The following is a 21,783-nucleotide window of genomic DNA, read 5'->3' as shown; positions in this document are numbered from 1 at the left end:
GCTTGCTGGAACAGGAGAAAACAAACAGGGCTTCCTCTTCTGGCAAATCAACTGTTGCACATTGAGCCATTTGTCAGGGATGAGTGTTTTGTCGCTTGCAGAGAAAACTTGGGACGCTCACTATGACAATTAGCAAGCTTCCTTTATTGAAGAGAGCATCAGATATTTATACAGCAAGTAATAAGCTCATGAATATTCTGTAATTTACACTGTCCATTGGCCACACCACTACATCAGCTCTTCTCCATTCTTCAGATGTTACATCTCTCTTTTCTCATGTCTCTTTAACTATTTGTTATCATACTACAGCTGGGCGCAAGGACACACTATCTTGCAGGTTTAGGACTTGGAATTGGCCACGGCCTGGTACTTTTTCAATTGTTAGCTACTCTCTCAGCAAACCAACTAGCCAGAAAACACATGATGGAAGTATCACCTATTCCGGTGTCTAAAGCACTTGGATTTAGTAAGGGCATGTTTGGTAGGAAAACGGCGACTGTGCTGAGCACTGTCGTGTAGGGATTGATGGAAATCTGCCTGAAGGTCCCTCATGACCTCGCATTATCCAGACTAAAGCACCCTCAGTGCCTCCTCACTGGCCTTGTGCTGCACTCCCTTGCCCAGCTCCCGTGTCCTTCTCTGCACACACTGCAGCCCCTCAGGGACTTTCTGCTTCCCAGGGCCCACAAGTGCACACAGCACTCCAGCTGTGGCCGCAGAGCTGCCCAGCACAGGGCCACGCTCACTGCCCTGCTCCTGCTGCCACACTGCTGCTGACACAGCCCACCATGCCCTTGGCCTTCTTGGACACCTGGTCCCAACCTGGCTCTAGTTCAGCGGATCTTCTACGGCACCCCTGGGGCCTTTTAACCCATGCAGTTTCCCAGCCACAGCATGGCCTTTTTGAGTTCAAATACAGCATCCACCATTTCTACATGTACCTCTTCTGAGCAACACAAGGCAGCAGTCAAGGGCTCGCGGCTTCACCCCCACTCCAGGCTCCAAGGCTCTTCCCAATGCAACAGACTTCATCACTACATGCATCAACAGAAACTTGCCCCTTCTGCTTTTGGCCTCACAAGAAGGCTTCCCAACTGCATGCATACTTTCTTTGACCACAAAGGACAAGAATGGCCCCCACAGCTCCATGCACATAACATCCATCTCTTTGCAGCTTATCAAAAGAAGACACCTGGCCCAAAAAAATTGTTGAACTGAAAAATAAATCAAGAAAACTGCAGACCAATTTCACAAGCCAAACACACCTTTACAACAAGGGAAAACAAAGAAACAAAGGCCCGTGCCATCCAGCACTACCACGTATGCCCTCGGCCACAGCGCTGTACAAGCCCAGAGACAGATCTTCCCCGAGCCAAGCAGCCACATGCTCTCCCACAGGCAACAGCCCTTTGGATTCTCAACATCACAGGTCAAAGGCCAAGTTCTGCTGTCACTGCCTCCAGGAAATCCCGAGCTCCTGGCAGCACTCCAGCACTCAGCATCCTCAGCCAGCAACAGGAAGCGCTGGCTGCTCTGAAACTTGCACCACTGCCTTGCTCTAAAGACAGCACCACACACAACTGGCACTTACGGGCTCACGATATCCAGGCTCTGGAGTCAGCACTGATGGAGTCTGCTGCTCCTCCACCTCAATTTGCTCCTCTTGGGCTTCTTCTCCAGGAGCAGCGGGAGCCAGGGGAGAGACGGCTATTGGTTCTGTCAGCTGTGGCAAGAGAGAAGCATAAAGGACAGGCTGTCACCTAGCACTCAAAACCTCATTTCTTTTCAGATCTACCACCACATGTTCTTAGGAGAAATCAGACCATTTTGTAGCCACACTGGGATTCTAAGTTCCACCGAACAGATTAATATGGGCCAACTCAACAGAATTCTAGATGGATATGAAGTTGATATTTCTCCCTGGCTGCTATCAGCAAGCGATGTTGTCTCTGTAAAATGCAGCTTTTAGTTCTTGAATTGAAAAGTAGGAAAGAGACAGCAATCCATTGCTACTGCTGCTACAGGCGTGGAAAACTCCAACTGGATCACAGTCTCAGTAATGTGCTGCAACAGGGAATGAAACATTGTGCAGAAGCGTCTTTGCTTGCTGGAAAATGCGAAAATGATGAAAGCCTCCTCTCCTAGCAAAGCAACTAGTCCACAAGCAACAAGATGGGAGTGTCTCCCACTGCAGTGTCTAAAGCACTTGGATTCAGTGAGGGCATGTTTGTGAGGGAAACGGCCCTTTTGCGGAGCACTGTCATGTAAGAATAGATGCAAGTCTGCCTGAAGGTCCCTCGGGTGCCTCCCACTGTCCATATTAAAGGTCCTCAGCACCTTCTCACTGGCCTTGTGCTGCACTCCCTTGCCGAGCTCCCCTGTCCTTCTCTGCACACACTGCAGCCTCTCATGGACTTTCTGCTTCCCAGGGCCCACAAGTGCACACAGCACTCCAGCTGTGGCCACAGCGCTGCCCAGCACAGGGCCACGCTCACTGCCCTGCTCCTGCTGCCCCACTGCTGCTGACACAGCCCACCATGCCCTTGGCCTTCTTGCCCATCTGGCCACACGCTGCCTCATCTTCAGCTGCTCAAGCCCAGCAGAAACCCTGGGTCGTTTTCGCCCACGCAGCTCCCCAACTACAAAGTTGCCTACTTGACTTCAGATACAGCATTCACCCTTCCAAGATGGCCTTCCCCTTTGGAACTGCACGAGACATCAGTCACGGACTTGCAGCTTCAGCCCCACTCCAGGCTCACATGCACTTTCCAAAGCGGCAGACTACATCACAAAATGCATCCAAAGAAACTTGCCCCTTCTGCTTTTTGCCCCACAAGAAGGCTTCATAATATGCACTTTGTTTCTTTGGCCACATGGGAGAAGAATGAGCCTGCCCAGCTTCATGGACAACATAAGCATCTCCTTGCAGCTTATCAAAGCAAAAAGGCAGCTAGGCAAAAGGACATGATAGAACCAAACAACTACAGAAGAAAACTCCAGACCAGTTTCACAAGCCAAACACACCTTTCCAACAAGGGAAAACAAAAAACACGCCATGACATCCAGCACTACCACGTGTGCCCTCAGCCACAGCGTTGCAGAAGCCCAGAGACAGAGCTTCCCTGAGCAAAGCAGCCACATGCTCTCCCACAGGCACCAGCCCTTTGGGCCTCAACATCACAGGTCAAAGGCCAAGTTCTGCTGTCGCTGCCTGCAGGAAATCCCGAGCTCCTGGCAGCACTCCAGCACTCAGCATCCTCAGCCAGCAACAGGAAGCGCTGGCTGCTCTGAAACTTCCACCTCTGCCTTGCTCTAAAGACAGCACCACACACAACTGGCACTTACGGGCTCACGATATCCAGGCTCTGGAGTCAGCACTGATGGAGTCTGCTGCTCCTCCACCTCAATTTGCTCCTCTTGGGCTTCTTCTCCAGGAGCAGCAGGAGCCAGGGGAGAGACGGCTATTGGTTCTGTCAGCTGTGACAAGAGAGAAGCATAAAGGACAGGCTGTCACCTATCAATCAAAACCTCACTTCTTTTCAGATCTACCACCTAATGTTTTTAGGAGAAATCAGACCATTTTGTAGCCACACTGGGATTCTAAGTTTCACCGACCAAATTAATATGGGCCAACTCAACAGAATTCTAGATGGATATGAAGTTGATATTTCTCCCTGGCTGCTATCAGCAAGCGATGTTGTCTCTGTAAAATGCAGCTTTTAGTTTTGAAAGCTCCGATTTGGAAGAGTAGCAAAGAGACAGCAATCCATTGCTATTGCTGCTGCAGACGTGGAAAACTCCAACTGGATCACAATCTCATTCAAGGCATCAAAAGTGCAGGAAACCATGTGCAGAAGCATCTTTGCTTGCTGGAACAGGAGAAAACAAACAGGGCTTCCTCTTCTGGCAAACCAACTGTTGCACATTGAGCCATTTGTCAGGGATGAGTGTTTTGTCGCTTGCAGAGAAAACTTGGGACGCTCACTATGACAATTAGCAAGCTTCCTTTATTGAAGAGAGCATCAGATATTTATACAGCAAGTAATAAGCTCATGAATATTCTGTAATTTACACTGTCCATTGGCCACACCACTACATCAGCTCTTCTCCATTCTTCAGATGTTACATCTCTCTTTTCTCATGTCTCTTTAACTATTTGTTATCATACTACAGCTGGGCGCAAGGACACACTATCTTCCAGGTTTAGGACTTGGAATTGGCCACGGCCTGGTACATTTCCAATTCTTAGCTACTGTCCCAGCAAACCAACTAGCCAGAAAACACATGATGGAAGTATCACCTATTCTGGTGTCTAAAGCACTTGGATTTAGTGAGGGCATGTTTGGTAGGAAAACAGCGACTGTGCTGAGCACTGTCGTGTAGGGATTGATGGAAGTCTGCCCGAAGATCCCTCATGAACCTCGCATTATCCAGACTAAAGCTCCCTCAGCACCTCCTCACTGGCCTTGTGCTGCACTCCCTTGCCCAGCTCCCGTGTCCTTCTCTGCACACACTGCAGCCCCTCAGGGACTTTCTGCTTCCCAGGGCCCACAAGTGCACACAGCACTCCAGCTGTGGCTGCAGCGCTGCCCAGCACAGGGCCACGCTCACTGCCCTGCTCCTGCTGCCACACTGCTGCTGACACAGCCCACCATGCCCTTGGCCTTCTTGCCCATCTGGCCACACGCTGCCTCATCTTCAGCTGCTCAAGACCGGCAGAAACCCTGGGTCCTTTTCGCCCACGCAGCTCCCCAACTACAAAGTTGCCTACTTGACTTCAGATACAGCATTCACCCTTTCAAGATGGCCTTCCCCTTTGGAACTGCACAAGACATCAGTCACAGACTTGCAGCTTCAGCCCCACTCCAGGCTCACATGCACTTTCCAAAGCGGCAGACTACATCACAAAATGCATCCAAAGAAACTTGTCCCTTCTGCTTCTTGCCCCACAAGAAGGCTTCATAATATGCACTTTGTTTCTTTGGCCACATGGGAGAAGAATGAGCCTGCCCAGCTTCATGGACAACATAAGCATCTCCTTACAGCTTATCAAAGCAAAAAGGCAGCTAGGCAAAAGGACATGATAGAACCAAACAATTACAGAAGAAAACTCCAGACCAGTTTCACAAGCCAAACACACCTTTCCATCAAGGGAAAACAAAAAACACCCCGTGACCTCCAGCACTACCACGTGTGCCCTCAGCCACAGCGCTGCAGAAGCCCAGAGACAGAGCTTCCCTGAGCAAAGCAGCCACATGCTCTCCCACAGGCACCAGCCCTTTGGGCCTCAACATCACAGGTCAAAGGCCAAGTTCTGCTGTCGCTGCCTGCAGGAAATCCCGAGCTCCTGGCAGCACTCCAGCACTCAGCATCCTCAGCCAGCAACAGGAAGCGCTGGCTGCTCTGAAACTTCCACCTCTGCCTTGCTCTAAAGACAGCACCACACACAACTGGCACTTACGGGCTCATGATATCCAGGCTCTGGTGTGATCACTGATGGAGCCTGGTGCTCCTTCACCTCAATTTGCTCCTCTTGGGCTTCTTCTCCAGGAGCAGCGGGAGCCAGGGGAGAGACGGCTGTTGGTTCTGTCAGCTGTGGCAAGAGAGAAGCATAAAGGACAGGCTGTCACCTAGCACTCAAAACCTCATTTCTTTTCAGATCTACCACCACATGTTCTTAGGAGAAATCAGACCATTTTGTAGCCACACTGGGATTCTAAGTTCCACTGACCAAATTAATATGGACCAACTCAACAGAATTCTAGATGGATATGAAGTTGATATTTCTCCCTGGCTGCTATCAGCAAGCGATATTGTCTCTGTAAAATGCAGCTTTTAGTTCTTGAAAGCTCCGATTTGGAAGAGCAGCAAAGAGACAGCAATCCATTGCTATTGTTGCTGCAGACGTGGAAAACTCCAACTGGATCACAATCTCATTCAAGGCGTCAAAAGTGCAGGAAACCATGTGCAGAAGCATCTTTGCTTGCTGGAACAGGAGAAAACAAACAGGGCTTCCTCTTCTGGCAAACCAACTGTTGCACATTGAGCCATTTGTCAGGGATGAGTGTTTTGTCGCTTGCAGAGAAAACTTGGGACACTCAATATGAGAATTAGCAAGCTTCCTTTATTGAAGAGAGCATCAGATATTTATACAGCAAGTAATAAGCTCATGAATATTCTGTAATTTACACTGTCCATTGGCCACACCACTACATCAGTTCTTCTCCATTCTTTAGATGTTACAACTCTCTTTTCTCATGTCTCTTTAACTATTTATCATACTACAGCTGGGAGCAAGGACACGCTATCTTGCAGGTTTAGGACTTGGAACTGGCCACGGCCTGGTACATTTCCAATTCTTAGCTACTCTCCCAACAACCAACTAGCCAGAAAACACATGATGGAAGTATTACCTATTCCAGTGTCTCAAGCACTTGGATTTAGTGAGGACATGTTTGGTAGGAAAACAGCGACTGTGCTGACTACTGTCGTGTAGGGATTGATGGAAATCTGCCTGAAGATCCCTCATGAACCTTGCATTGTCCAGACTAAAGCTCCCTCAGCGCCTCCTCACTGGCCTTGTGCTGCACTCCCTTGCCCAGCTCCCCTGTCCTTCTCTGCACACACTGCAGCCCCTCAGGGACTTTCTGCTTCCTAGGGCCCACAAGTGCACACAGCACTCCAGCTGTGGCCACAGCGCTGCCCAGCACAGGGCCACGCTCACTGCCCTGCTCCTGCTGCCACACTGCTGCTGACACAGCCCACCATGCCCTTGGCCTTCTTGGACACCTGGTCCCAAGCTGGCTCTAGTTCAGCGGATCTTCTACGGCACCCCTGCGGCCTTTTAACCCATGCAGTTTCCCAGCCACAGCATGGCCTTTTTGAGTTCAAATACACCATCCACCATTTCTACATGTACCTCTTCTGAGCAACACAAGGCAGCAGTCAAGGACACGCGGCTTCACCCCCACTCCAGGCTCCAAGGCTCTTCCCAATGCAACAGACTTCATCACTACATGCATCAACAGAAACTTGCCCCTTCTACTTTTGGCCACACAAGAAGGCTTCCCAACTGTGTGCATACTTTCTTTGGCCACACAGGACAAGAATGGCCCCCACAGCTCCATGCACATAACATCCATCTCCTTGCAGCTTATCAAAAATGTTTTGACCGGAAATGGGACATCTGGGATATGTTGTTTTTGCTGTGGTCACCAATGGGTGTTCGGATTTTAAGATGACCACCTGCTTTGACCAGTGGGGCATTGGATCCGCCTCTTGAGACAACAAACCCAAGGAGTTAAAACCAGGGCTCTTTTTCTTCAGAGCTCTCTTTGGATTTCTGGCGGGAAGGAGTTGGGTCTCTCTCCCGGCCCAGTTGCTGGCTGGGCTGGGCAAGGGGAAAGCCACGTGGCCCATCTACGGTAGGCCAGACCCGGTGGAAGGGTGGAGGGGGCACCGAGTGACCTGTTTCCCCCCCCCCCCCCCCCCCCCCCCCACTTTTGGAGACGGAGAGAGAATGCAGCCTTTGCTTGAACTGTTACCTTGAAACTTGATGTCATGTGGTGGCAGCACGGCTGGGAGGAGAAGTGGGGGTGGGGGGCAGCAAGCTGCCCAGCCACCTGGGAGAGTTTTAACCCTTGTGGATAATGAGAACTTCACGGAACATTACCTTTCCTAGGAAAGGGATAAGAGTGGAGGATGAAGGATGAAATAGGCCAGTAAGGGGGTCTGGCAAAGAGAAAGAGAGATGTTGAAGGAATGGAGGAAGATGGAGTGGCAATTTTGCTGGACTCTTTTGTTGTATATCCATGGACTGTTTCCTGGTGATACAGAGGCTGTATTCCAGGGGGAAGTGGAGGCTCGGAGCCAAGAGAGTTCGGTGTTGAGACCCCTCGGCCCCAGGGGGTTTAGAAGAAATGGGGGGGACAAAGGTCCCAGAGATGAGACTGTGCTCTGCTTGGAACGAGACGGGGCATCCTTAAAAAGGTCTACCCTGAAAGCAGGCTTCTGCCCCATCCCATGCCTGGTGGTGAGAGCACCTTGGCATGGAAAGAAGATGTCACGAGATAGCAGGACTCCGGGCAATGCTAAATGTGACAAGAAGTCCGTGGCACAAGGAAGGACTCCATCTACTCTTCATGAGCTGAAGATTTGATTTTCTAAAAGGTGGTGCCAGACCGCGAGTGGATAATTTTGGGAAATGTAAATGTACTGGGGACCTGGAGGAGGAGGGGGAAGTGTTTCTGTGTAGTTTTCATTTTTCCTTGTGTTTTTTTTTCTTTCTCCTTTGTGGTTTAGATTTTTGTAGTCTAGTTAGTAAAGATTTTTTTTTTTCATTTTGCCTTAAGCAGGAGCCGGCTTTGATTATTTCCGGGTACCACCTCACAGCAGATGCCAGGGAGAGGGAATTTTCATGGGGGCACTGGAATTGTGTCGGTTTCGAACCATGGCAACATGATAGAACCGAAGAATTAGAGAAGAAAACTGCAGACAAATTTCACAAGACAAACACACCTTTCCAACAAGGGAAAACAAACAAAGCCCCGTGACCTCCAGCACTACCTCGTATGCCCTCAGCCACAGCGCTGCAGAAGCCCAGAGACAGAGCTTCCCTGAGCAAAGCAGCCACATGCTCTCCCAAAGGCAACAGCCCTTTGGGCCTCAACATCACAGGTCAAAGGCCAAGTTCTGCTGTCGCTGCCTGCAGGAAATCCCGAGCTCCTGGCAGCACTCCAGCACTCAGCATCCTCAGCCAGCAACAGGAAGCGCTGGCTGCTCTGAAACTTCCACCTCTGCCTTGCTCTAAAGACAGCACCACCCACAACTGGCACTTACGGGCTCACGATATCCAGGCTCTGGAGTCAGCACTGATGGAGTCTGGTGCTCCTCCACCTCAATTTGCTCCTCTTGGGCTTCTTCTCCGGGAGCAGCGGGAGCCAGGGGAGAGACGGCTATTGGTTCTGTTAGCTGTGGCAAGAGAGAAGCATAAAGGACAGGCTGTCACATATCACTCAAAACCTCATTTCTTTTCAGATCTACCACCTAATGTTCTTAGGAGAAATGAGACCACTTTGTAGCCACACTGGGATTCTAAGTTTCACCGACCAAGTTAATATGGGCCAACTCAACAGAATTCTAGATGGATATGAAGTTGATATTTCTCCCTGGCTGCTATCAGCAAGCTATGTTGTCTCTGTAAAATGCAGCTTTTAGTTCTTGAAAGCTCCGATTTGGAAGAGTAGCAAAGAGACAGCAATCCATTGCTATTGCTGCTGCAGACGTGGAAAACTCCAACTGGATCACAATCTCATTCAAGGCATCAAAAGTGCAGGAAACCATGTGCAGAAGCATCTTTGCTTGCTGGAACAGGAGAAAACAAACAGGGCTTCCTCTTCTGGCAAACCAACTGTTGCACATTGAGCCATTTGTCAGGGATGAGTGTTTTGTCGCTTGCAGAGAAAACTTGGGACGCTCACTATGACAATTAGCAAGCTTCCTTTATTGAAGAGAGCATCAGATATTTATACAGCAAGTAATAAGCTCATGAATATTCTGTAATTTACACTGTCCATTGGCCACACCACTACATCAGCTCTTCTCCATTCTTCAGATGTTACATCTCTCTTTTCTCATGTCTCTTTAACTATTTGTTATCATACTACAGCTGGGCACAAGGACACACTATCTTGCAGGTGTAGGACTTGGAATTGGCCACGGCCTGGTACATTTCCAATTCTTAGCTACTCTCCAAACAACCAACTAGCCTGAAAACACATGATGGAAGTATCACCTATTCTGGTGTCTAAAGCACTTGGATTTAGTAAGGGCATGTTTGGTAGGAAAACAGCGACTGTGCTGACCACTGTCGTGTAGGGATTGATGGAAATCTGCCTGAAGGTCCCCCATGAACCTCGCATTGTCCAGACTAAAGCTCCCTCAGCGCCTCTTCACTGGCCTTGTGCTGCACTCCCTTGCCCAGCTCCCGTGTCCTTCTCTGCACACACTGCAGCCTCTCAGGGACTTTCTGCTTCCCAGGGCCCACAGCTGCACACAGCACTCCAGCTGTGGCCGCAGCGCTGCCCACACTCACTGCCCTGCTCCTGCTGCCCCACTGCTGCTGACACAGCCCACCATGCCTTTGGCCTTCTTGGACACCTGGTCCCAAGCTGGCTCTAGTTCAGCTGATCTTCTATTGCACCCCTGGGGCCTTTTAACCCATGCAGTTTCCCAGCCACAGCATGGCCTTTTTGAGTTCAAGTACAGCATCCACCATTTCTACATGTCCCTCTTCAGAGCAACACAAGGCAGCAGTCAAGGACACGCGGCCTCATCCCCACTCCAGGCTCGAAGGCTCTTGCCAAAGCAGCCGACTTCATCACTAAATGCATCAACAGAAACTTGCCCCTTCTGGTTTTTCCCTCACTAGAAGGCTTCCCAACTGCGTGCGTTTCCTTTCTTTGGCCACACAAGACAAGAATAGCTCCCCACAGCTTCATGGACAACATAATGTGAGTCTGTCCAAATTTTCCCTCATCTGCCTCACGACTGTCATTGGGAGACCACTGAAGAGAAGACCCTCCCCACCCCGCCCCGTCAATAATCTCTGGTTCTGAAGGAGAAAGTCACAGGCCAAAGGCTTGGACACCTGAAAGCTCAGCGTTAAGCTCTTTGTTTTCCCAGGTGTAGTTTGCTGTCTGCTAAGAAGGGGGCACTGTGCCCCATTTAGAACAACGGCTTTGGAATCTGTCCCATCTCTTGGCCTGGTTGGACTTGTCCTGAGTCTCAGGTGGTCTCCCACAGAAGACCCTCACCTGCTTTACAACCACCGTGACAGACAGACTGAGATGTAAGGACCCTCTCCATCAAGGACTGGGACTGAAACCCCCAGCCTGAGAGAGGTGTGTGGGGGGAGGCAAGCTGATCAAAGCGAGATGTTTGCCTGCAGGTGTGACCACTGGACCAAGAAAACAATGGCTCTCATTTACTGCTGAGAATATAGACTACCTGTTACATCTATTCCCTATTGTATCTCTTTCCCACCCCCCCCCCACCCCCCCACAATTTTCAATAATAAAAACCTCTGAGTTAGCTACAGATTTTGAGATCTCCCGAGCGTATCAGGCAGATCCTCGACCGGACTGGACCAAAAGACTTTGTTCTATGTCGGTAGCTATATCTCCCCCTCTCTCTCTCTCTTCTCTCTCTTTCTCTATCTTTTTCTCTCCCTTAATCCCTCAATCGCGTTTTGCAGTGGTCATTCAATAAAGGTGCATTTGTTTTGATAATTGTTGCAAACCCCCTTGTACCGTGTTAGTTCTTTTGCACCCTGCGATCACCTCCTATGAACCATCAAAACATCCATTCACTTGGATGGATTGTGACACATAACCATCTTCGGTAGCTTATCAAAAGACTAAAGACACCTGGCCCGAAAGACTTTGTAGAAATGAAGAATTCCTCAAGAAAACGGTAGACCAATTTCACAAGCAAAAAACACCTTTCCATCAAGGGAAAACAAAGAAACAAAGGCCCGTATCATATAGCACTACCACGTGAGCCATCAGCCACAGCGCTGCAGAAGCCCAGAGACAGAGCCTCACTGGGCCAAGGAGCCAGATGCTCTCCCAAAAGCACCAGCCCTTTGGGCCTCAACATCACAGGTCAAAGGCCAAGTTCTGCTGTCGCTGCCTGCAGGAAATCCCGAGCTCCTGGCAGCACTCCAGCACTCAGCATCCTCAGCCAGCAACAGGAAGCGCTGGCTGCTCTGAAACTTGCACCTCAGCCTTGCTCTAAGGACAGCACCACACTCCACTTGCACTTACGGGCTCACAATATCCAGGCTCTGGTGTGATCACTGATGGAGTCTGGTGCTCCTTCACCTCAATTTCCTCCTCTTGGGCTTCTTCTCCAGGAGCAGCGGGAGCCAGGGGAGAGATGGCTCTTGGTGCTGTCAGCTGTGGCAAGAGAGATGCATGAGGGACAGGTTGTCACGTATCATTCATAACCTCATTTTTTTTCAGATCTACCACCACATATTCTAAGGAGAAACCAGAACATTTAATAGCAACATATGGATTCTAAGTCCCACCCACCAAAATAATATGGGCCAATTCAACAGAACTCTAGATGGATATGAAGTTGATATTTCTCCCTGGCTGCTATCAGCAAGCAATGTTGTCCCTGTAAAATACAGCTTTTGTTCCTGAAAGCTCTGAATTGGAAAAGTAGGAAAGCAACAGCAATCCATTGTCTTTGCTGCTACAGAAGTGGAAAAGTCCAACTGGATCACAATCTCATTCAAGGCTACAAAAGAGCAGGAAACATTGTGCAGAAGCATCGTTGCTTGCTGGAAAAGGAGAAAACAAACAGGGCTTCCTCTCCTAGTAAACCAACTAGCCAGCAAGCTACAAGATGGAATTGTCCCCACTCCAGTGTCTAAAGCACTTGGATTCACTGAGGATACGTTTGGTAGGGAAACGGCCCGAGTGGTGAGCACTGTCGCGTGAGGATTGATGGAAGCCTGCCTGAAGGTCCCTCGTGAGCCTCCTTCATTGCCCAGATCAAAGCTCCCTCATCACCTCCTCACTGGGCTTGTCCTCTACACCCTTGCCCAGCTCCCAGCATGGCCCGCTTGAGTTCAAATACAGCATCCACCACTTCTACATGTACCTCTTCTGAGCAACACAAGACAGCAGTCAAGGACTCGTGGATTCACCCCCACTCCAGGCTCCAAGGCTCTTCCCAATGCAACAGACTTCATCACTACATGCATCAACAGAAACTTGCCCCTTCTGCTTTTGGCCTCACAAGAAGGCTTCCCAACTGCGTGCATACTTTCTTTGGCCACACAGGACAAGAATGGCCCCCACAGCTCCATGCACATAACATCCATCTCCTTGCAGCTTATCAAAAGACAAAAGACACCTGGCCCAAAAAAATTGTTGCACTGAAGAATAGATCAAGAAAACTGCAGACCAATTTCACAAGCCAAACACACCTTTACAACAAGGGAAAACAAAGAAACAAAGCCCCGTGCCATCCAGCACTACCACGTATGCCCACGGCCACAGCGCTGTAGAAGCCCAGAGACAGAGCTTCCCTGAGCCAAGCAGCCACATGCTCTCCCAAAGGCACCAGCCCTTTGGGCCTCAACATCACAGGTCAAAGGCCAAGTTCTGCTGTTGCTGCCTGCAGGAAATCCCGAGCTCCTGGCAGCACTCCAGCACTCAGCATCCTCAGCCAGCAACAGGAAGCGCTGGCTGCTCTGAAACTTCCACCTCTGCCTTGCTCTAAAGACAGCATCACACACAACTGGCACTTACGGGCTCATGATATCCAGGCACTGGTGTGAACACTGATGGAGTCTGGCGCTCCTCCACCTCAATTTGCTCCTCTTGGGCTTCTTCTCCGGGAGCAGCGGGAGCCAGGGGAGAGACAGCTATTGGTTCTGTCAGCTGTGGCAAGAGAGAAGCATAAAGGACAGGCTGTCACCTATCACTCAAAACCTCATTTCTTTTCAGATCTACACCACATGTTCTTAGGAGAAATCAGACCATTTTGTAGCCACACTGGGATTCTAAGTTTCACCGACCAAATTAATATGGGCCAACTCAACAGAATTCTAGATGGATATGAAGTTGATATTTCTCCCTGGCTGCTATCAGCAAGCAATGTTGTCTCTGTAAAATGCAGCTTTTAGTTCTTGAATTGAAAAGTAGGAAAGAGACAGCAATCCATTGCTACTGCTGCTACAGACGTGGAAAACTCCAACTGGATCACAGTCTCTGTAAAGTGCTGCAACAGGGAATGAAACATTGTGCGGAAGCGTCTTTGCTTGCTGGAAAATGCAAAAAATGATGAAAGCCTCCTCTCCTAGCAAACCAACTAGCCAGCAAGCAACAAGATGGAAGTGTCTCCCACTGCAATGTCTAAAGCACTTGGATTCAGTGAGAGCATGTTTGTGAGGGAAACGGCCCTTGTGCTGAGCACTGTCATGTAAGAATTGATGGAAGTCTGCCTGAAGGTCCCTCGTGTGCCTCCACTGTCCATATTAAAGGTCCCTCAGAACCTTCTCACTGGCCTTGTGCTGCACTCCCTTGCCCAGCTCCCCTGTCCTTCTCTGCACACACTGCAGCCTCTCCATGACTTTCTGCTTCCCAGGGCCCACAAGTGCACACAGCACTCCAGCTGTGGCTGCAGCGCTGCCCAGCACAGGGCCACGCTCACTGCCCTGCTCCTGCTGCCACACTGCTGCTGACACAGCCCACCATGCCCTTGGCCTTCTTGCCCATCTGGCCACATGCTGCCTCATCTTCAGCTGCTCAAGACCGGCAGAAACCCTGGGTCGTTTTCGCCCACGCAGCTCCCCAACTACAAAGCTGCCTATTTGACTTCAGATACAGCATTCACCCTTCCAAGATGGCCTTCCCCTTTGGAACTGCACAAGACAGCAGTCAAGGACTTGCAGCTTCAGCCCCACTCCAGGCTCACATGCACTTTCCAAACCAGCAGACTACATCACAAAATGCATCCAAAGAAACTTGCCCCTTCTGCTTTTTGCCTCACAAGAAGGCTTCATAATACGCGCTTTTTTTCTTTGGCCACATGGGAGAAGAATGAGCCTGCCCAGCTTCATGGACAACATAAGCATCTCCTTGCAGCTTATCAAAGCAAAAAGGCAGCTAGGCAATAAGACATGATAGAACCGAAGAATTACAGAAGAAAACTGCAGACCAGTTTCACAAGCCAAACACACCTTTCCATCAAGGGAAAACAAACAAAGCCCCGTGGCCTCCAGCACTACCATGTGTGCCCTCAGCCACAGCGCTGCAGAAGCCCAGAGACAGAGCTTCCCTAAACCAAGCAGCCAGATGCTCTTCCAAAGGCAACAGCCCTTTGGGCCTCAGCATCACAGGTCAAATGCCAAGTTCTGCTATTGCTGCCTGCAGGAAATCCTGAGCTCCTGGCAGCACTCCAGCACTCAGCACCCTCTGCCAGCAACAGGAAGCGCTGGCTGCTCTGAAACTTCCACCTCTGCCTTGCTCTAAAGACAGCATCACACACAGCTGGAACTTACGGGCTCAGGATATCCAGGCTTAGGTGTGAGCACTGATGGAGTCTGGCGCTCCTCCACCTCAATTTGCTCCTCTTGGGCTTCTTCTCCAGGAGCAGCGGGAGCCAGGGGAGAGATGGCTATTGGTTCTGTCAGCTGTGGCAAGAGAGAAGCATGAAGGACAGGCTGTCACCTATCACTCAAAACCTCATTTCTTTTCACATTTACCACCACATCTTCTAAGGAGGAATGAGAAACTTTGATTCCAATGGGATTCTAAATCTATAGGAATAGAATTCTCAGTCACTCTGACTAAATTGAAATGGGCTAATTCTACTCTATAGGGAATTGGTCTTAGTTCAGTATTCCTCTCTAGCTGCTGTCAGGATGCGACATTTTCACTGCCAAACTGAGTTTATAGTTCTTCAGGGCTCTGAGATGAAAATTTAAAATTATCTACTATGCTTTTTTTGTTTTTGTCGAAGGCATGAAAATGATTTCCTTTCGGCCTCCCTAGCTGGCCCTCTACACTCTACTGTACTGGCCAAGCTGACAGCTGGCTCTACAATTCCTTAACACAAGAAATGAACATGAAATCTCCCTTTCTCACTCACCTCATGATCAGTACCTCTGAATACATGCCTGAGTTGACCTGTAGTGGGCAAGGGAAAATGAACAAATGCTGTGAGAAAACTGCCTGGGCTGCTGAATCCCACAGAACAAGTAAACCCAAACAGATGATTTTCCATTTCACAAAATCCCTCCAGGAGACACATTTCATTCACACGGCCAGCAAGAGATCAGGACAATATTCTTGCTTGTGCCTACACTTTGGCTGTTTTGCCAGTAAATGAATACAAACATGACCAAGAAAATGCAAATTCATCTGTAACACTCAATGCTCCCGTTTTACCAAACACATCAAGCAGCTTTTTTTATCCTCTCCCTCAGGTACTTTTTTTAAAAAAATCATTTGCATACCCTAATTCTCATTAACTTGCTGGAAACAAGTTGCCCAGGAAAGCTTCCCCAAAATCCTCCTGAGCTGTGGCAGCTGTATTGTGAAACAGCACAGCAGCAGCTCCAGGGTTCTGGAGCAGACATTTACTGTTTTGGAGTCTGCACTTCCTTGCAAAGGGAATCAATATTTTAGCACTCAGTAAAAGATCAAGTTAGACAGTCAAATCCCTTCGTGACAAAATTTAGAAAGAAAGAAGCTTTTCCTGAATTCTGGGAACAACTGCAGAGTTTTTAGAAGGCCCTCCAAGAAAGTCTGCCAGTCTACATTTCCAAAGCTGTCTTGCTTGTCCTTCCAGGTTCCCTTGCAAATGCTGCCCCTGTGGGTACAGAAACCCCTTTTTTAGCTGAATGACTTGACAGGAGCCTTACACAACCAATGGCCGCCTAATGTTCTTTTCTTTCTAATTCAATGGAGTCACCAAGAAAGAGCAGGAAGGCATACAAGTGTTGTCGGTTAAGTTACAGCCAGGGAAAACCTCTACTTACGTGCCAGCTGAGTCAGGTAATATGCAGAATAAAAAATGGCAAAAGCAGCAAAAACTGCAGCAGTGAGTTCCTCCCGCATTGTGGCACTGCTCTACAAGTCTGTAGGCTGTGCTCACACAGTTAGAAAGACAAGGCTCTTGTCATTGCACAGCTGTCCAATGACAAATGCCTTAACCAGGAGGATGCTCCTGCTCTCAGCAAAACCTACAGCTGCTCTGACACTCAGGCCTTCCGTGCACCAAGGCAACCTTCTGATGTCACTATGACGATGTGGAAACTATGCCCTGACATCACAAAGTAAGCCTTCTATATTTCTCTGTGAATTATGCCAAGCAATAACCAACCTTCCCTACAGCAAACTCAAAGTAGTCTACAAAGATCTCCTCTGTCAAAAAGCAGCACAAATTCCCCTCATGGGCCAAACCCTGTTGTTCAAGGGATCCAAGAGGAACTCCAAGAGCGCACAAAGCACCTACAGCCTGGACCCCAACTGAGCACTCAGATGGGACCCAAGCAAAGGAAACCAGACCAACAAAATGGCCCAAAGCATTGCACAGAACCAGGAGAGAAGCCACTGCTGGCATAACAGCTGAAATCATTCCTAAAAAATCTCCCCACATATTTGCACATCATTGGACATGCACAGGGCTCTGGTGCATGTACATCTCTGCCTTTATTCCCCTTTGGAAGCAGTCGAACTGGCAGCATCTGCCCGCCCGCAGGAGCTGCTCCAGGCTGGGAATGTGATTGGCGGTGCTGATTTCCAGAGGCTTCTGTGTGCCAGGGGAAGCCAAGGCAGGAGCGGGTTGAACGGTGCTGCTGCTGCTGCTGCTGCTCTGTGCCAGAGAGCCCCGGCTGGGCAAGGCACGGTGCCCACTGCGCTGCGGGCTCTTTCTCCTGCCAGAGCTGGGCACACCTGGAACAAGGCATGACAACTTGTGGGCAAACCAAGGGGTTTCTGGGGCTGCTCTGCTCTGCACACACCCAGGACACCTTGGCTCCCAAAAAGGTCAACCAGAGGAAAACATAAGGTGAAAATGTTTCATTTTGACCTTTCTTACCTGCTAACAGAAGTTGCCAAAATGAAAGTTCCCAAGCAGGGTCTGATCCCTGCTGCCAGCTCAGGGTTGGAAAGGAGGCATTACTGTATTTTAGTACTCGGTGCATAGGGAATCACTTCTCTGACATATGTACACCCTTCAATCTCACTTACTACTTTGTATCCATGGAATTAAGATATATTCAATACTTTGCAAAACTCACAGGCTAAACATTACTCTAATTTTATCCAACATATTTCAATCACTCTCAGAATTTACTGACATCAGAGTAGGAGTGGGTCCCTGGTAGTCACTGTCACAGGTTCAGGAGGAGACTCATGCACAAAAGAACCTAAGACACAACCAGGCCTGCAAAGCAAATAATACACAGAATCACTGAATTTCTAGGTTGGAAGAGACCTTTAAGATCATCGAGTCCCACCCATGTTCTAACACCTCAACTAGATCATGGCACCAAGTGCCACATCCAGTCTTTTTTTAAACACATCGAGGGATGGTGACTGCACTACCTCCCTGGGTAGATGATTCCAGTGTTTGACCACTCTTTCTGTGAAAAACTTCCTCCCTAATTCTAGCCTATATCTCCCTTGAGACAGCTTGAGACTGTGTCCTCTTGTTCTGTCTGTTGTTGCCCGGAGAAAGAGACCGACCCCCAGCTCACCACAGCCACCCTTCAGGAAGTTGAAGAGAGTGATAAGATCACCTCTGAGTCTCCTTTTCTCCAGGCTGAACAACCCCAGCTCCCTCAGTCATTTTTCATACAGCTTGTGCTCCAAGCCCCTCACCAGCCTCGTTGCTCTCCTTTGGACATGCTCAAGCATCTCAATATCCCTCATAAACTGAGGGGCCCAGAACTGGACACAATACTCCAGGTGAGGCCTCACCAGTGCTGAGTACAGGGGAAGAATGACCTCCCTGCTCCTGCTGGCCACACTGTTCCTGATACTGGCCAGGATGCCATTGGCCTTCTTGGCCACCTGGACACTCTGCTGGCTCGTGTTCAGCTGACTGTCAACCAGCACCCCGAGGTCCCTTTCCACCTGAGCACTGTCCAGCCACACCGTTCCTAGCTTATATCGTTGCAGGGGGTTATTGTGGCCAAAGTGCAGGACTCGGCACTTGGACTTATTGAACTTCATCCCATTAGATTCTGCCCATCCATCCAACTGTTCCAAGTCCCTCTGCAAAGTCCTCCGTCCCTCTAACAGATCAACACATGCTCCCAGTTTAGTGTCATCTGCACATTTGCTAATGAAAGACTCTAAACCCTCATCCATTTCATCAATAAAAATATTAAACAGAACTGGCCCTGACCCCTGAGGGACACCACTGGTGACTGCCTGCCAGCTGGATGCAGCACCATTCACCACCACTCTCTGGGCTTGGCCATGCAGCCAGTTCCTAACCCACCACAGAGTGCTCCTGTCCAAGCCGTGGGCTGCCAGCTTGTCTAGGAGTATGCTGGGGGGGACAGTGTCAAAGGCCTTGCTGAAATCCAAATAAACAACATCTACAGCCATCCCTGCATCCACTAGGCGGGTTACCTGGTCATAAAAGGTGACCAGGTTGGTTAAACATGAACTACCCCTCCTAAACCCATGCTGGCTGGGTCTGATACCCTGGCCATCCTGTAAATACTGTGTGATGGCACTTAATATAAACTCTTCCATTATTTTGCCAGGTACTGAGGTCAGGCTGACTGGTCTATAATTATCAGGATCCTCCTTTGCACCTTTTTTGTGAATGGGTACCACATTGGCCAGCTTCCAGTCATCCAGAACCTCACCAGTGAGCCAGGACTGTTGGTAAACAATGGAGAGTGGCTTTGCAAGCTCATTTGCCAGCTCTCTCATTACCCTGGGGTGGATCCCGTCTGGTCCCATAGGTTTATGAACATCCAAGCATTTTAGTAGTTCTATGACTGCCTCCTCTTGGATAATGGGGGGACCATTCTGCTCCCTGACACCATCAACCAGTCCAGGTGGGCAGGTGTCTTGAGGGCAAGTCATCTTCCCACTAAAAACTGAGGCAAGGTAGGCATTAAGCGCTTCTGCCTTCTCCTCATCTACAGATACTAAGTTCCCTCCCTTGCCCAATAAAGAACAAAGGCTGGTCCTGCTCCTCCTTCTAGCATTAATTTATTTGTAAAAATATTTTTTATTATCCTTTACAGAAGTTGCCATTTAAGTTCAAAATGAGCTTTGGCCTCCCTAATTTTTTTTTTTTTTTGCATGCTCCAGCAGCCTTCTTGAATACTTCCTTAGAGGCCTGACCCTCCTTCCAATGCTGATACATCCTCTTTTTATTCCGAAGTTCCTCCAAAGCATCCTTGCCCAGCCAGGCTGGACATTTACCCCACTGACTGATCTTTCAGCACACAGGGACAGTCTGTTCCTGTGCCCTCAAGATCTCTATTTTGAGGCATGCCCACCTTTCCTGAACTCCTTTGTTTTTAAGGGCTGTTTCCCAAGGGACGCTCTGAATAAGTCTCCGAAACAGGCCAAAGTCTGCCCTCCGGAAGTCCAGTGCAAGAGTCTTACTGGCGCTCTTCCTGACTTCACCAAATATTGAGAACTCCATTATTTCATGATCACTCTGCCCCAATCGACCTCCAACCACCGCATCTCCCACCAGCCCATCTCTATTTTCAAACAGCAGATCTAACATAGTCCCTACCCTGGTGGGTTCCCCCACCAGCTGCGACAAAAAGTTGTCCTCCATGCATTCTAAGAATTTCCTGGACTGCCTCTTTACTGTTGTATTAAGTTCCCAGCAGATGTCTGGTAGGTTGAAGTCACCCACAAGAACAAGGGCTGATGATCTTGAAACATTACCTAGCTGCTTATAAAATAAGTCATCTACCTCTTCTTCCTGTTTGGGTGGACGACAGCAGACTCCCGGTAGGGTGTCAGCCTTCTTGGCCTTCCCCTTAATTCTTACCCATAGACATTCAACTCCATCTTCCTTAGTTTCAATTTCTACGGCATTGAAAGTCTGCCTAATATAAAGGGCCACCCCTCCTACTCTTCTATCTTTCCTGTCTCTTCTGAGGCACTTGTATCCATCCAGTGCAGTATTCCAGTTATGAGTCATCCCACCACGTTTCCATGACAGTAACTACATCATAGCTCTGCAGCTGCACCATGGCCTTCAGCTCTTCTTGTTTGTTGCCCAAGCTGCGTGCATTGGTATACATGCACCTCATCTGGGTGCTACTGACTTCACCCCTAACTTAGCCTTGCAACCCTTAGGCCTGCTTCCAGACAGCTAAGCTGCTTCCACTTCCCCCTTCAAACCTAGTTTAAAGCCCTCTCAATGAGGTCTGCCAGTTCATGAGCTAAAAACCTATTGCCCTTAACAGAGAGATGTACCCCATCTGGTTCCAGCAGAGAAGATGCTGTAAAAGTTTCCCCACGATCAAAGAATCCAAAATTTTGCCAATGACACCAACACTTAAGCCACTTGTTCATGATGTGGATTCTCCTGTTTCATAATTTTCCTCCACCACCTGAGGGACTGAGCAGAACACTACCTGTGCTCCTGCCCTATCAACTACCTGACCCAGTACCCTGAAGTCCTTTCTAATTGCCTTGACACTCCTCTTCTCAATCTCATCACTGCCAGCCTGGAGTATCAGCAGTGGGTAATAATCAGAGGGCTGAATCAGCCCAGGAAGTCTCTCAGAGATATTTTGTACGCGGGCTCCAGGGAGGCAACAGATCTCCCTGTGGGATGGATCTGGCTGACATATGGGGCCCTTAGTTCCCTTCAGAAGGGAATCACCGACTACGATTACCCTTCTTTTCTTCTTGATGCTAGAGGTAGTGATCCGTCTTGCAGATGAATCATAATTGACGGGTTCACTGGGCAGACAATTTTCTCCTAAATCTTCTAGTTGCGTCTCTAGATCCAGGACCTCATACCTATTCTGAAGTGGGACATACCAACCCCTGGATTCGCAAAATCTGCTGAGCAGGAAGAGATGGATTGTGGTGCTCGGCACCAGGGGCAGGTAGGCAGTGCACTTCCAGGACATCCCCTGGATCAAAACGCTGTGCATCTCATCCTTCTCACCCATCCACCCCAGAACCAGGCCCTGTATCTCCGGTTCAGGAGTGGAATTTTCCCAGTTACAGCATCAGCCCACACATGGCCGGTGTG

General features: G+C 49.2%; 1 protein-coding gene across 1 annotated transcript in view; it reads right to left on the bottom strand.

Moving 5' to 3' along the window:
* Positions 1-15,704, bottom strand: part of LOC134432561 (uncharacterized) — a 54,840-nt gene extending 39,136 nt beyond the window's left edge. Inside the window, exons 1-3 of the mRNA XM_063181405.1 lie at positions 15,670-15,704; positions 15,080-15,211; positions 1,592-1,723 (exon numbers count right to left, since the gene is read on the bottom strand). The gene's annotated coding sequence lies outside the window, so the exon portion shown is untranslated. The remainder of the gene's footprint in view (positions 1-1,591; positions 1,724-15,079; positions 15,212-15,669) is intronic.
* Positions 15,705-21,783: the final 6,079 nt, after the last annotated feature.

Source organism: Melospiza melodia, chromosome Z (genome assembly GCF_035770615.1).
Source record: "Melospiza melodia melodia isolate bMelMel2 chromosome Z, bMelMel2.pri, whole genome shotgun sequence".
Lineage (NCBI taxonomy): Eukaryota > Metazoa > Chordata > Aves > Passeriformes > Passerellidae > Melospiza > Melospiza melodia.
The sequence above is the reverse complement of the archived record's forward strand: the minus strand, read 5'-3'. Positions and strand labels throughout refer to the sequence as shown.